The sequence below is a fragment of the Ornithorhynchus anatinus genome, chromosome 9, assembly GCF_004115215.2.
Source record: "Ornithorhynchus anatinus isolate Pmale09 chromosome 9, mOrnAna1.pri.v4, whole genome shotgun sequence".
Lineage (NCBI taxonomy): Eukaryota > Metazoa > Chordata > Mammalia > Monotremata > Ornithorhynchidae > Ornithorhynchus > Ornithorhynchus anatinus.
The window spans coordinates 17,960,498-17,975,147 of record NC_041736.1 but is presented as its reverse complement, the minus strand read 5'-3'; the positions used below and the strand labels follow the sequence as shown (position 1 = coordinate 17,975,147).

Genomic DNA, 14,650 nt, shown 5'->3' with positions numbered 1-14,650 from the left:
TTTACTGGCAGGGTGTCATGATCCCAGCCATGCCCATCCCTTCTTGGGAAGCCCAGACATATGCACGCATGTGTTCTGCATAAAACTCCAGGGAAAAATGAAGCCCATCAAAAATGGGTTTTCAGGAAAGAAGGTTGGGAACCATGTTGATGCCAACAAAGGAGCTTACTGAACCAAAGAGGGGAAAATATTAAGGATTTTGCAAAATTTACATTTGGGCCCATTGGTTTCTCAGTGAAGGGGATATGAAGAAAAAAGGAATCAGAACCAATTAACAACAACAAAAAAAGAAATAAAAGAAATAAGAATTCTGATTTTATCCTGCAGTATTTTCCTCCATTTATTTTTTTAATAGATTTTCTTTCATTCAAGAATCATCTTGATCTACTGCCAGGTAATTTTGTGGTTATTGAAATCTCCTGTTCCAGAGACATTCTCCACCCTCTTCCCTGACCTGTCTCCACCATCACCTAGCCCTAAATCTTCCAGATGGATGTGAAGCTTCCATCAGGGCTTCATTTCCCCAGGGCTGGGTCTCCTAGTCTCAGGTCCTCTAAGGGTCAGAAATCCAGAGCCCAGTCCAACTTTGCCTGCTCCATTTCAGTTAATTAGTTAATGGCATTTTTTGAGTGCTTACTATGTGCAGAGAACTGAACTAAGCACTCGGGAAAGTACAATACAATAGAGTCGGTAGGCAGAATTCATTCATTCATTCGATCGTATTTACTGAATGCTTACTGTTTGCAAAGCACTGTACTGAGTGCTTGGGAGAGTACAATATAACAACAAACTGACATATTCCTGTCCACAGCGAGCTCACAGTCACAATGTCTTCCTAATGGAGATTGCAGCCTAGAGAGTGTGACAGACATTAAAATAAATTGCAGATAGCAGAAAGGATGGGAGGACATGTCCATCTCCACCTTGGCAAGGAGCATGGTTGGAGGTTGCCAGAAGAAGGAAGAACAAGAGTGGAAATGCTTAATCAATGGGAAATGCACCTTCCTTTTCATGTGACAGGAGACTGGAGGGAATCATTTGGAAGGATTGGTAAAAGCAGAAAAGATTGCTGCTAAGGGATGAAAACCATCGCATGTTCATTCAGTCGTATTTATTGAGCACTTACTGTGTGCAGAGCACTGTACCACACACTTGGGAAGTACAGTGTAACAATAAACAGGCATATCCCCTGCCCACAACGAGCTTATAGTCTACAGGGGGAGATAGACATTAATATAAATTACATTTCTGTACATAAGTGCTCTGGGGCTGGGAGGATGAATAAAGGGAGCAAATTAGGGTTATGCAGAAGAGAGTGGGAGAAGAGGAAAGGAGGGCTTAGTCAGGGAAGGCCTTTTGGAGGAGATGGGCCTCCAATAAGGTTTTGAAGTTGTGGGGAGAATAATTATCTGACTCTTCTTCTGATCTGATTTCTGATTCTTCTCTGAGACCTCCCTCTCAGCCCCACATCTTGCCTTTGCTGGATTTCAAGTTTGGCCATGTCCATGGCACACTCCCACCCCACTGTACCACTCTGATAAAGCTTGTGCCCTGTGACACCAAGGCAGAAGGGCTTGGACCCAGAACATTAGCTGATTCTCTTAGAGAATTCTGGGGAATGTGGAGGTGAAAGAAGCTATCAGTCCTGGGCTCTTTCCACTAGCCCCACTGCCTCCCAAAAATTCAGTGTAGAATTTCAGGAAAGTAGCTCCTACATTCAACTGACTCCTTGCATGAAAGGAATAATTTCATTTGAGGGCCAGCTGACCAGTGAGTCGCTTTTCAAACTATTAACTGTCTAACTTCTATGGTATTTAAACCCCATTTTACAGATGAGGTAACTGAGTTACAAAGAAGTTAAGTGACTTACCCAAAGTCACACAGCAGACAGTGGAGGAGCTGAATTAGAACCCAGGTCCTGACCACCAGGCCGGTGCTCTATCCACTAGGCCATGCTCCTTCTCTTACAGTTGACTTAATGCTAAAGTTTCCTGGAAAAAAAAAAAAAGCTTGTCAGTTCTATACAAAATGACCTGGGTTTGTAGGACTGCATAACATTCTTGTCATAATACTCCTTTATTTTTAGCTGATTGAGCAGGTGGGATAAACCTACACAATCTTGTTATGATTTCCCACTCATCCCTCATCTCTTCCCACAGCAATTGTTCAAAAACCCCTAATAGCATTTTTTTTCACATTAAGGACTACAGAGGCATTTAAAATCAATACTCTCCCTCATTTCTGTTAGTCAATATTTGTTTATGATTTTATAGAAAATCTGGTGATGCAGCACAAATGTATCTCATGAATATTTGATACTAAATTAAACAGTTTGTCATTCCATTACATAAAAAACATGATTTACTTATGAACAAACCATTTGAAATAGAACTCATTATTATACCACAATTTCATTTTATTTTATTGTAGTGTTTTGATTGTTCGAAAGACAATACATGTCTCTCGTTTTTGTCTAAAATAAGAAATCCTGCCTTTTACTTTACAAACTGCATTACTTGTTTTCATTTAAATAAAGGAAAGTATTTTTCTGAAATATTAAATTGCTTAATTCAGAACAAAATGGAATAATAATGCTGTGCCATGAAACAGTGCTTCTCCAAATTGCTAAAAATAAGTATTTTCCTATTTTAGAAAGAGCATTTATCCTCATTTTCTTTTTTTAAAAAATGACATTTCAGTGATTTACTAGCATAAGGATCAAATTAGCAACAGCAAATGTAACCAGTCTATGATTTTATAATAGAAATTCAGTAATTACGTTCAATGTAAAGGCTTTTCTTAAATGCTATGAATTCATTTGGAAGGGCATAAAAGTGCTATAAAAAGGGAGATATTATCCAACATTACTCTCCAATGCAGAACTCTTCGATGAGCTCTGAGGAGGTTCCCTATCGTTGGAATGATGAGTTACTGGCTTTGTGTCTGCCTGGAAGGCCAAATAGGAAACCAGCTCTTGGCCCCAGGGGTTTCATCTCTTCTAACCCGGATGTTCCGGTTAAATATAACTACTTGGCTGAGCTGTTGCTGCTGGAGGTGCTCTGACTGTGGCCAAGTGCTTAGTACAGTGCTCTGCACACAGTAAGTGCTCAAAAAATATGATTGGAGGCCTGCCCCACCCCTCCTGCCCAGTGTAGATACTGAATTCTTGGCCATGATTTCAGGCCACCTTAATCATGTAAGCTTCTTATTAGCAGGGTTCATGTCTGTCCACTCTATCGTAGTGAACTCCCCCAAATGCTAAGCACAGTGCTCTGCACACAATAAGCACTTAATAATTGATTGATCATCCTACATCCTGCTGCACCCAGAGTCCCAAAATTTTGTCCCTGAACTCACAGAGAAAGAAAAGTCTAGAACATAAAATAGACTGCAGATTGTTACGGAAATGGCAGAGTTGGCATTTTTCTTTCACCCACCACAACTGTTTTCTCATGCCTTGACTTCTTTTCTCTCCTGATTTAGAACAGGAAAATTGTCTTGGAAATATAAGTGCCTCTAATGCTCTTTCAAATCAAAAAAGATTTCCCCTTTATGCCTGATAAGTAAAAAGATGCAACCACATAGGACAGTTTGAATAAGTAATGCAACTACCTATTTGTGTGTTTATCTTTAAGCATGTCCCTCCTTTCTTCCTTAATTTAATAGATTGTAAACTCATCTCAAGACTGTAAGCTCGTTATGTTGTATTGTACTCTCCCAAGCCCTTAGTTAATGCACTGCTCTGCTTATAGTAAGCACTCAATAAATACAATTGATTGAATACTCATAGTAATAGTAACCGTACTCAATTAAGCACTTACTGTGCGCAAAGCACTACCTTGTGGCAGGAAGAATTCATGGATGAGGTGTAGACCTGGTCCAGTTCACTTCTTTTTATCCAGAGAAAGAAATGATTTGACAGATCGCTTCTCCTATTAAACTACTTGAGGGCTGGGAATGGCTCTTATACTTCACGTTTGTCTCCCCAAGTAGAGAGTTGGGGTACAGTGCTCTGCACACAACGGGAGCTCAGTAACTGACTCCAAATTACTTAATTGCTATGATCTTAGGGCTCTGAGCCAGGCATGACCGGGAGGGGCCCAGAGAGCAACCTAAGCAGGCACCTACTCACTGGGTTTTCCCAGTATCCCAGTGGGATACTCCATCTGGCCCGCTAGACCACAACCCAAATGTCCTACTCCTCCTGTTCAGCAAAGTGCCAGATGTCCTCAAACCATCTCCCTTTCAGGGCTCTCTCCTGTCCCTCATAAGGCCTAAAGGAGGGTCCCATTAGGAAAGAATCCTGCCCCGCTTCTTCAGCATAAACAATGGCAGCCACCACCACTGCTTTTATCGCTACCCAAGCAGAACGGGCAGAAATGTATCATCTCCCCCTGTAGACTGTAAGTTCCTCCTGGGCAGGAATCATGTCTTCCAACTCAATTTTTTCTATGGTATTCGTTGAGTGCTTAAAGCAGTGTTTCAAGCACTGTTCTGAGTGCTGGGGTAGATAAGTTTATCAGTTTGGACACAGTCCCTGTCCCACAAGAGGCTCACAGTCTAAGTCGCAGAGAGCAGTGTGACCTAATGGACAGAGCATGAGCCTGGGAGTCAGAAGGACTTGGGGTCCAGTCCCTTCACCACTTGTCTGCTGTGTGACCTTGGGCAAGTCACTTCACTTTTCTGTGTCTCAGTTACCTCTTCTGTAAAATGGGGATTAAGACTATGAGCCTCATGTGGGACATGGACTGTGTCCAACCCGATTAGCTTGTATCTACCCCGATGCTTAGTACAGTGTCCAGCCCATAGTAATTGCTTAACAAATTACCATTAAAAAAAGTTGGAGGAAGAAGGACTTAATCTCCATTTCACACATGAAGAAGCTGAGGACAGAGAAGTTAAGTGATTCATCCAAGGTCACACAGCAAGCTTTTAAAACACAGTCCTCTGAGTCCCAGGCCCATGCTCTTTCCATTAGGCCATGCTGCTTCCCTATTGTATTGTACTCTCCCAAGTGTTTAGTGCAGTGTTCTGAACACATGAAATGCTCAATAAATACCCCTGAATGGTGGGATTATAGCATCCTGAGCTCGGTGGAAAAATTCGGTGAAGTTAGTGCCAGCTCTGAAATGAATGCATCTCTCTGGCAACCGGGAGCCAACCATGCCCTGAACAAAATCCAGACACCGAAGTAGTAATAATAATAATCGTGGTATTTGTTAAGCGCTTATTACATGTCAAGCACTAGGGTAAATATCACTTAACTAGGTTGGACACAGTCCCCGTCCCACATGGACGCAAGTGTTTACAGAACGTGAGAAGGGTTGGGGTGGTTTGGTCTTTAACTTGGTTCGGTCTTTCTTTTATCTATCTGGTTTAAATTTGCAGTAAGCGAGGGAAAGGCATGAAGTAATGCATTCCTTAGCCTTAGGTTTTCTAACCATTTAGGAAAGATGGGAACATGTATGTCAGTGTCCCTTCCTCCCAGATATTTACAATCATTTTCTGAAATATCAAATACTCTAAACCACATTTCCATTGTTCTGACCATTTCACCTTCTTTAATAAATGAGCCTCACCAATTGTGAAAGCTGAGGTGTTCTTTACATTTCACAATTTAGCCACCTTATGTGTTTGTATAGCAACCCCCTCCCTTCTATCGTTTATCATGTCATCTTATCACAGTCTCTTTCTGAGACGCAAATAGCACACTAATGTTTTCTTTTGTTAGGGTGAGTTGGCAATCTCCTCAGAAATGGAGCAACTACAGACAGCTCTTTTTTTTTTATAATCTTCCTGACACTTGGATGAGACAGGCTTATCCATCAACAGACAGTCTAGCTCAATGGTAAGTCACATGCCCAGAGCCAGTCAGTATGGATGTCACTTCTTGTCCATCAAAAAAACATGTAAAGTGAACTGTGGGATACTTTATGCTGGCAAATAGCCTCTCTCTCTCTCTGAAATTCAGGAGGTTTTTCCAGTCTGAAATTATGAATGCTATGAACAACCCTTTCATGCTCACCTTGCTAATGTACCAAAAAATTTCTTCAGAGTTCATCTTCTCCGCTTATGTATGTGTTCATTTACAATCCAGCTGTGAAGTAAAACCCCTCTGGCCAAGAATCCACCCAGAGATATCCTGTGAAACCTGAACAGGTTGGAAGAAATTGAACAAGAAACCATTTATTCACAGAACACTCCAAATATAAAAGATGTATGCCTATTGTTGGTCATACAGAAGCATCTCTGAGCACGCATGCACGCGTACACCCACACCCGCACAGAGTGCTCAAAATGGATCAGACTTAGCCCTACATACTTTATGGTTCATTCATTCATTCAGCTGTATTTACTGAGCACTTACTGAGTACAGATCACTGAACTAAGCACTTGGGAGGGATATATTCCCAGCCCATAATCATCTTACAGTCTAGATTTGTGGGCAAATCTTTTGAGAGACCTCATCCATTAGTTGGGGGGAAGAGAGTAGAACTACTGCTTTTGAAATTCCCCATTTTCTTATGGTATTTGTTAAGCACTTACTATGTGCCAGGCACTGTACTAAACGCTGGAGTCCTTGCAAGCAAATTGGGTTTGCACTCAATTAATACCACTGATTGATTGATCAACTCCCTTCACCATCAGCTGCTCCTGGATGGGTCTTGACCAGACTTCCAGTGATGCTCAGAGCCATTGAGTTGTAACAGATTCCTGAAGGATTGCGAGCTTACCTTGACGCCAGCTTCTATGCTCCTTCTTAGCCCCTTAAGCGTGGAGATAAAGGACAGGTCTGGTACTCACCCACACTGCTCTGTTTTACCTCAGTGGTGAATGGGAAGGAGTCAGAAGGAGTGCCTTCAACTTGTCTTGACAAGCCATACCCATATCGGGTAGTGTCAGGGTCTTGGTACACTTCCTAGGGCAGTCTCATTTATTTGGCAGTTTCCATAGCCAGAATCAAATCCTTTTTCTAAAGCAAATTAATTCAGCATAGGCACCTTGGTGGGGGGTTACTCCCCACCCTTCTCAAGTTGTCATGCTGCAAATATCATGTTCCTGGGATGTGTTTTGGTCTGAAAACAGACACAATGCTAAGAAAATTGCTTTAACTGTAAAATAGCTGCCACCAAGAATTTAGCACTACTCTTTTTTCCAGCTGAAAAGAAAAAGCTTTTTAAGAGTAAAATAGCCAACCGAGAGCAGCTCTGGTTTAAAGTTCAACAGCTCCTGCTATCCCACAGGGCTGGAGCTTTGGAAACCAGAGTAAGACTCCTTAGGAAAAAAAAAGAAGCAAGTATTGTAAAACAAGCCTCGGGCAGCATGGTCAGAAAACAAGGGCAGTGATGTTCATGGATTAGACCCTAAAGAAATGTACTGTGTATTCATGGAGGTGCTTGTCAGTCAAGTGGAAGGGCTGACATTACAACAACTTCACTCAAGCAGAGCACTTGAACCAGGAATTTTTATTTCCCTGTGAAGGTCTCAATTGAAAGAGGTGACTGGACTATAAGGAAATTCAACAAACAGGGCAGATATGAGAAGTCCGTAAGATTTAAATGAGCAAGGGCTACTTAGCTACATCACTTCAATCTTGTTCCCTGAGACTGGAGTAAGACTATTAGAAATATATAGATACTATATGCACACACAAATACACATGTGCATATATGTATTTGTGATTGAAGATGATGCTGCTGACTGGGAGATTTCAAAAGTTCCTCCCACTTTGTACACCCATGTAGATAGTAAGAACCTTGTCCAACTCCGTGCCAAAATGGATGAACAATATATTCAAAAGTAAGGCTGCTCAGACATAAAAAAAATCCTGCCAAAATGGCCTTCTTCCTCTTCAGCAATAAAGAAGACAACATTCTCAGGCTGCCCACAGATAGAGTCTTTGTGTTAGGGTTAGGAAAGGACAAGAGAGAAGTAGTATAACCAGACAGGCATTTGATTTCTTTTCCCAGTAGTGGTGATGGTTTGCCTTGAGTCATCCACACACTCTCCCATGTCCTGGGTATAGCCACTGATTGCATTGGGAGTCACCTGGCAGTGATAACAAATGTAGTCTCTGCTTGTTGAATAAGAAACCTCTGTCAGTCCTCTTTAGCAGGAATTCCCTAAGTATCCTCATCATTTCACAAGCCATTTTGGGAGTGTTACTCGTGATGTTTCTACTAAAGTTTGGAGGAAGTTTCTTCATTCAATTGTATTCATTGAGTGCTTACTGTATGTAAAGCACTTGGAAGAGTACAATATAATAAGCAAACACATTCCCTGCCAGGGGAACTAATTATTCAAAGAACTATTTGGAAATTTAATGCCTTAGAGATACTTTTCTTTAACTCAAACTGCATTTCTAGGGGAGAAAAATATTCAGAAAGCTTCTTTTAACGTATGCTGGAGGGTTTATTTATATCAAAGAACTTCCCTGCTATATTCTAGCATCTTGGAACAATAGGGATGAATAGCAAAGATAGGCAAGTTATAATTATGCCTCTTATCATTAGTAATGATAATAATTGAGAACAGTAGGTTAATTGGGTGACAAAGTTCAATATTTCAGTTTCTAAAAATCACTCTCAAATTGACCAAACTTTTTTACAAGACCCATAGACAGATCCTAGAGGGAACTTCCTCCTTCCTATCCTCTCTGACCTTTCCCCTTTTACCCTATTTCTGACCTTTTTAAAAGACCGGGCCAGTAGAAGTAGGAGAGTAGGAGTTTTTCCCTAGGCAAAAATTATCAGAAAATCATAGCATGATCAGGTGGAAGAAAAGGCTAGAAAAAACTATGTCATACCTAGAGGGAATACTAATAATGTACATTATACCCCAACTATAATGACTAATATAAAAAAGTAAATGGGGGAAAGGTACATGTAGGGAAGACAAGTGGAATAAAATGTGCATTTTAACTAAATGGGTTTCCAGGAATACTAGGTTAATCCTTTATAAATGTGTTCACTGAATATATTTGAAGCCAGCCTGCTACACAAAGTGAATCTTGCACATGCTCAGTTGTGCTTCAGAGGAAAGAAAAATGAGGATATCCTTATGTGTTTGATCTGCGACTGCACGGCAGTTGAGGGTCTATTGGCCATAGGTGCTGAATAATTGGCTGCTAATCCTAAAAGAAGGGCTATCTCGAGCCGTGCTTGGAAGAACTGGAAGACTTACCTTGGTGGAGAATCTTCTCCCTTCATCTTCTTTCTCCATTTGATTGCTTCTGTAACTATTCATGAGAAATATGTACTTGTACTTTGTGGAAAGGGCAGTTCTTGTAACCTTCCATTAGCTGGAAAAAAGTCAATTTCTTCTAGATAGGCAAGGAAGCCTTTTTCTTGTTCTAGAATGAATGTATTTTTAAATTGATAGCTTGTGATTATTCACAGAATGAGTTATTTGTTCCCCAGCCACATGATGCTGTAAATGTAGCTGGCTCCCAAGTACATTAGAAGCAACACAGCATAGTGGAAAGAGCATGGGCCTAGGAGTCAGAGGACCTGAGTTTTAATCTCAGCTCTGCCACTTACCTGCTGGGTGCCCTTGGAAGTCACTTAATATCTCTGTGCCTCAGTTCCCTCATCTGCAAAATGGGGATTTAATATTGGTTCTCCCTCCTACTTAGACTGTGAGCCCCACTTGGGACTTGATTATTTTGTATCCTCCCTAGTACTCAGTAGAGTGCTTCGCCAAGCACATAGTAAGTGCTTAACAAATACCACAATTATTACATTTGACTAAAGACCTAATATTGCCTGGCAATATGTACATGTTTATATAGGACAATTTCCTAGAAGGGAGTAAAATGCATGAAGAAATCATATATTCAAAGGCAGGTAGAATTGACTGAAAGGATCTCCCAGTATCTAAAAGCCACGAATGCCTTTTGATCTCTTGCACGTTAGGTCTGCCGTATTGATTGTTAGAATTGCCCTTACAAACCAACTGGGTATTTCTGGGCAAGCATATTTGACTTTTTTCCATCTGGGGTTTGTTCCATTTGTGGTTTGTTTTTGTGATCCATGTAGTGAAATCAGGGCTTCCTTCCATTCCAACCCTCTTCTCTAGCCACTAAGCAGCTTGGCTTAGTGGATAGAGCATGGGGCTGGGAATCAGAAGGACCTGGGTTCTAATCCTGGCTCCGCCACATGTCTGCTGTGTGACTTTAGTTGAGACACTTAACTTCTCTGGGCCTCTGTTACCTCATCTGTAAAATGGGGATTATGAGTGTGAGCCCCCTGTGGGACAGGGACTGTGTCCAACCTGATTAACTTTATCTTCCCCAGTACTTAGAACATTGCTTGTCACATAGTAAGTGCTTAACAAGTACCATAATTATTATTATTATTCTCCACAAGGCCACAAAAGAATGCCAGATGTGATTATTCATGGGGACCCTGTCCAGTTTAGCTCTCCTCAAAATCCGTATTTGGACCTCTTACCCTTTCAGAATGATTAAAGTTATATTTTTCTAGGAAAATTACATGGTTGATAAATGGGTTCACACCCAAGGTATCACTTTGTGAAGTTGAATTCTACCTTTCAGGATCAAGACCAGTAATGTTGTTATACCTGTAAGAAGTCGCAGCTGAAAACCCTCTAGAGAATTTAGGGGGGGAAAAAGGTCCAGTCCCTGGATGGCTGTGAGGAGCTTTATGAGGAAATTTGGCAATTTGTCCTAAATTATACATTATTAATTACCTATTTATTCATATTAATGTTTGTTTCCCCATCTAGACTATAAGCTCGTTATAGGCAGGGACTGTGTCTGCTAATTCTGCTGTACAGTACTCTCTCAAGCGCTTAGTTCAGTGCTCTGCACACAGTAAGTGCTCTATAAATACCATTGGTTGATTGATTTGCTTTTAGGAAATGGAGTTTACCTATTCCTTCTCTGCATTTCTATTGCCACCTAGAACAGGTCTGATAGGACATTTTGAAATTACACAGCTCCCACAAAAGATTGTGGTCATATACGGCAGAATCTAATGGTGCCTCTCCAACTATTTCTTCCAAGCCATTGCCAATCTTTGATGCTAGTTACAGTGTTTTAATAGTTCAGACATATTTCCAGTGTAATCCTCCAAAAGCTCCTGCTGTTCTTTTGAGGAAATAGTGCTGGATTGTGGTATTTTTGACCAGTTCACCCAGTTCTACAACACGGATGTTACATTCTTGCAAAATCCTACTTTAAGGAGGAGTTGTGCTAGAGCATTTTCCTATTCCAATGCCAATGCATATACATACATGGCCACAAGCATGATTACAAACGGTTTCTCCTCACACTGCATCACACTGTGTTCAAATAGGCTCCAATTGTCAAATATCTCCTAATTTCTTAAAAAAGTGATCTAGCCAAAACACACAGTGAAAACACATATGGCAGAGCTGGTGGTTTTATGCTGTATGCAGTCAAAAGGAGTTCTCTCTATAAAGATGAAATACACCCAGGAACATCAGTTGATAATGTTAAACCGATTTCAAATTCTTATGAGAATCTAGATTCCCAGCCTCATGACTTGCTTTCTTCCCTCATCCTCAGATAATTCACTCTAAAGCTCAGCTCTCCCAGCAGGTTGTCTTTACTGAGATCCGCAGGCCATTCATGCCAGAGACGGCCTTGGAAATCCTGTGGGGAGGGCCATGGAGATTGGATGAGACAGAGAGAAAGGATGTTCCCCAGTCCTATTGGAGAGTTGTAACGGGATACTCCCCACCCTATCTTGGGATCTGTTTCCTCAGAGGGCCATATTTCCCCCTGATGATCACAACCCCTCTCACCTTCAGAAAGGCCAGCAGTGCCAGATCAGTTGAACTCTCTGGTTGGCTGAGACATCTCAAATTTGTACCCCCATCACTTAGTCATCATCTCTGGATTTTCCTGGGTAAAATGCAGGGCTGGAAAAGGTTTGTAATGTTAATGTGAATAAGTCCCAGCATTAAGTACAATATTACTCATTAGTTTCATGTACAATGATCATATTATGGTGATATAATACATAGTGACAATCTCGATACTTTAGTCTGACAAGCCAACAAACCTGATAATCTAACTTCAAAGCATCAGCAATTAAAATTAAAAAAAATTATCCCCATGTCAGGATGCCCTCCCCATGAGAGGAGGGGGCTGAACCCGTCTTCAGAGTGACATTCTGAGATGCTGTCAGAGCTCAGAAAGTTAAACAAAAATCCTCTCTCTATTATGGATGAGGAGACAATAGGCAGTCATCACCTGAATAGATAGCTGTCACTCTTGCAGTTCACCTGCCATTCAGAGATCTATGCTTTCGAGGTTTCTGCTACAGAAGGAGCCCCCTGTCTGATCTGAGGGATTGCGACTGGATTTCTACGCCCTGTCAGTGGGCCACCCTCATTTGTCTTTGTTAAGTCACTGGAGGTCATGTCTATGATCATAAACAGAAACAAAGACCCATTACTTAACATGAAAGTTTATGGGAGTAACAGCATACAGCTCTGTTACTCCCAGACTTCCTGCTTCCTTCATTCAATAAAGGAATTGTTGAATGAAGCTATTTTGGGGGGGTGGGGGGCGGGGGGTGGATTTTGACAGTATTTAATTTTTCAAATTAATTTGGCTCCTATGCCTTTTCACCAAGCTTTCCCCAGCTTGGTATGACTTGTGGCTTGTTAAAAGTAGAAGTTTTTCAACTAAATCAATTACTCTCATCCTAGAAGCAGTATGGCCCAATGGAAAGACCACAGGCCTGGGAGTCAAAGAACCTAGCTTTTAATCCCTACTTTGTCACTTTCCTGCTGTGTGACCTTGAGCAAGGTACTTAACTTCTTTGTGCCTCAGTTTCCTCATCTGTAAAATGAGGATTCAATACCTGTTTGCCCTTCTACTTAGACTCTGAGTCCCATGACAGACAGGGACTGATTATCTTGTATTTACCCCAGCACTTAGTATAGTACTTGACACAGAGTAAGCCCTTAACAAATACCAATTATTCTTATCATTATTATTATCATTAGAAATATTAATAAAAAAATTCCCCAGAGTATCATACATCCAAGAGTAAAGAGTAAAGATGCCTCAGATGTGGACCCAAGGGATAATGTAATAATAACAACTATGGTGTTTGTTAAGTACTTACTTTGTGCCAGGCACTGTACTAAACATTGGGGTAGATGCAAGATATTTGGGTTGATCACAGTCTCTGTCCCATATGGGCTCCCAGTCTTAATCCCCATTTTACAGATGAGGTAATTGAGCCCAGGGTCACACAGCAGACAAGTGGTGGATCCGGGATTAGAACCCAGATCCTTCAGACAAACCAGCCCCTCCCCTGCCAGGTCCATTCTCAGGTTTCCATAGGGTACATGGTGTCTCAGCCACCAGAATTGCACCTTGTCTTGAAAGGACATGAATCCGGATTCCAATAAGCAGCATGGCCTAGTGGAAGGAGCACAGGCCTGGGATTCCGAGGACCTGGGTTCTAATTCCGCTCTTCCAATTGTTTGCTGTGACCTTGGGCAAGTCACTTAACTTCTCTGTGCCTCAGCTTCCTCAGCTGTAAAGTGGGGATTTAGTAGTTGTTCTCCCTCCTATTTAGACTGTGAGCCTTATGTGGGCCAGGGACTGTCTGACCTAATTAACTTGTACTTACCCTAGCACTTAGAATAGTGTAGCAGTGTAGTGACATGTACTAAGCACTTATTCTTTAAATACCATTTTTAAAAAAAGTAGTCTTAGTAAGACTTCACCTCTTTCCCTGAAGTCAGGTTGTCACCTATGTTACAGAATGGTTGCCTCGCTGCCTAATTAGCGGTTCAGTTTCCATTCTGGTGAAAAAGGCTGCCTGCCCTGCTCTGTGCGAGGCCTCTAGTTTGTCCCCATTTCTGTCACTTGGTTAAGGCCTTCCATTCTGAGGTCTGGCCACCCTGCCGGGAGCCCGGCGCTTGGTCTCAGGCATTCGCCCTCCCTTGTGTTGCCTGGATATCAGGCTTTTTCAAGCCCCAGTCCTGCCTCACAGGTAGGAAGCACATCACAACTCATTAGTAATTTACTGCTACAGTAATTTTTATAATTACTGCCAGGAGGCCTCATTAAATTTGATCTAATGAATAAATATTGTATTTTTCAACGTGATTACCAGAACAGCTTAAGCTGAGTGCCATAAACAATTATTTTCCTCACTACTCAGGATGTCAGTGACTATTGATTTTTATTTTGTAAAGAATTTACTGTAGTAATACCGACCTAAACGACTCTTCAGGAGGAATAAACATCCCCAAAGTCAATTCACAAATAACACGGAGTTGAACTAGGAACTGGGGTAAGTGATGGGGGAGAGGAGCGAGCAAAGAGGAAATACGGCAGATGATTCACAAAGACAAACTGGTGACCAGGAAATAGATATGAGAAAAGAGCTTGAGGCAGCTGAGGCACCCATGACTGCTTCAGCTTTAGCTTGTAAAGCGCGCCAGGACTAAACATTTTGGATGTATCTTTGGTGGTTTAGCAGCAAAGACACTGAAAAGCCTTGCAGTACTTACATTTGGGTGTATTTAGCACTTTGCAGACTGGATCTGCTAAATTCTGCTACTCTGGAAAATGCCGGAAGCTAAAAGTGAATAGGAGTTTCGTTAAGGAAAATTGCCACTCTCAGTTTATAGGTCT

At 41.4% G+C, this 14,650-nt stretch overlaps 2 long non-coding RNA genes across 2 annotated transcripts in view; one reads left to right on the top strand and one right to left on the bottom strand.

Annotated features, from left to right (window-relative positions):
- The window catches only part of LOC120638598, a 158,102-nt gene that overhangs the window by 84,332 nt on the left and 59,120 nt on the right, over positions 1-14,650 (top strand). The gene's annotated exons all lie outside the window — the stretch shown is intronic.
- On the bottom strand, positions 1,893-12,350 carry LOC114814262. Its single transcript, XR_003762027.2, has 5 exons — positions 12,242-12,350; positions 11,791-11,907; positions 9,184-9,352; positions 6,026-6,151; positions 1,893-1,991 (listed from the first exon to the last, which is right to left on the bottom strand). It is a non-coding gene; the product is annotated as an uncharacterized LOC114814262 (long non-coding RNA).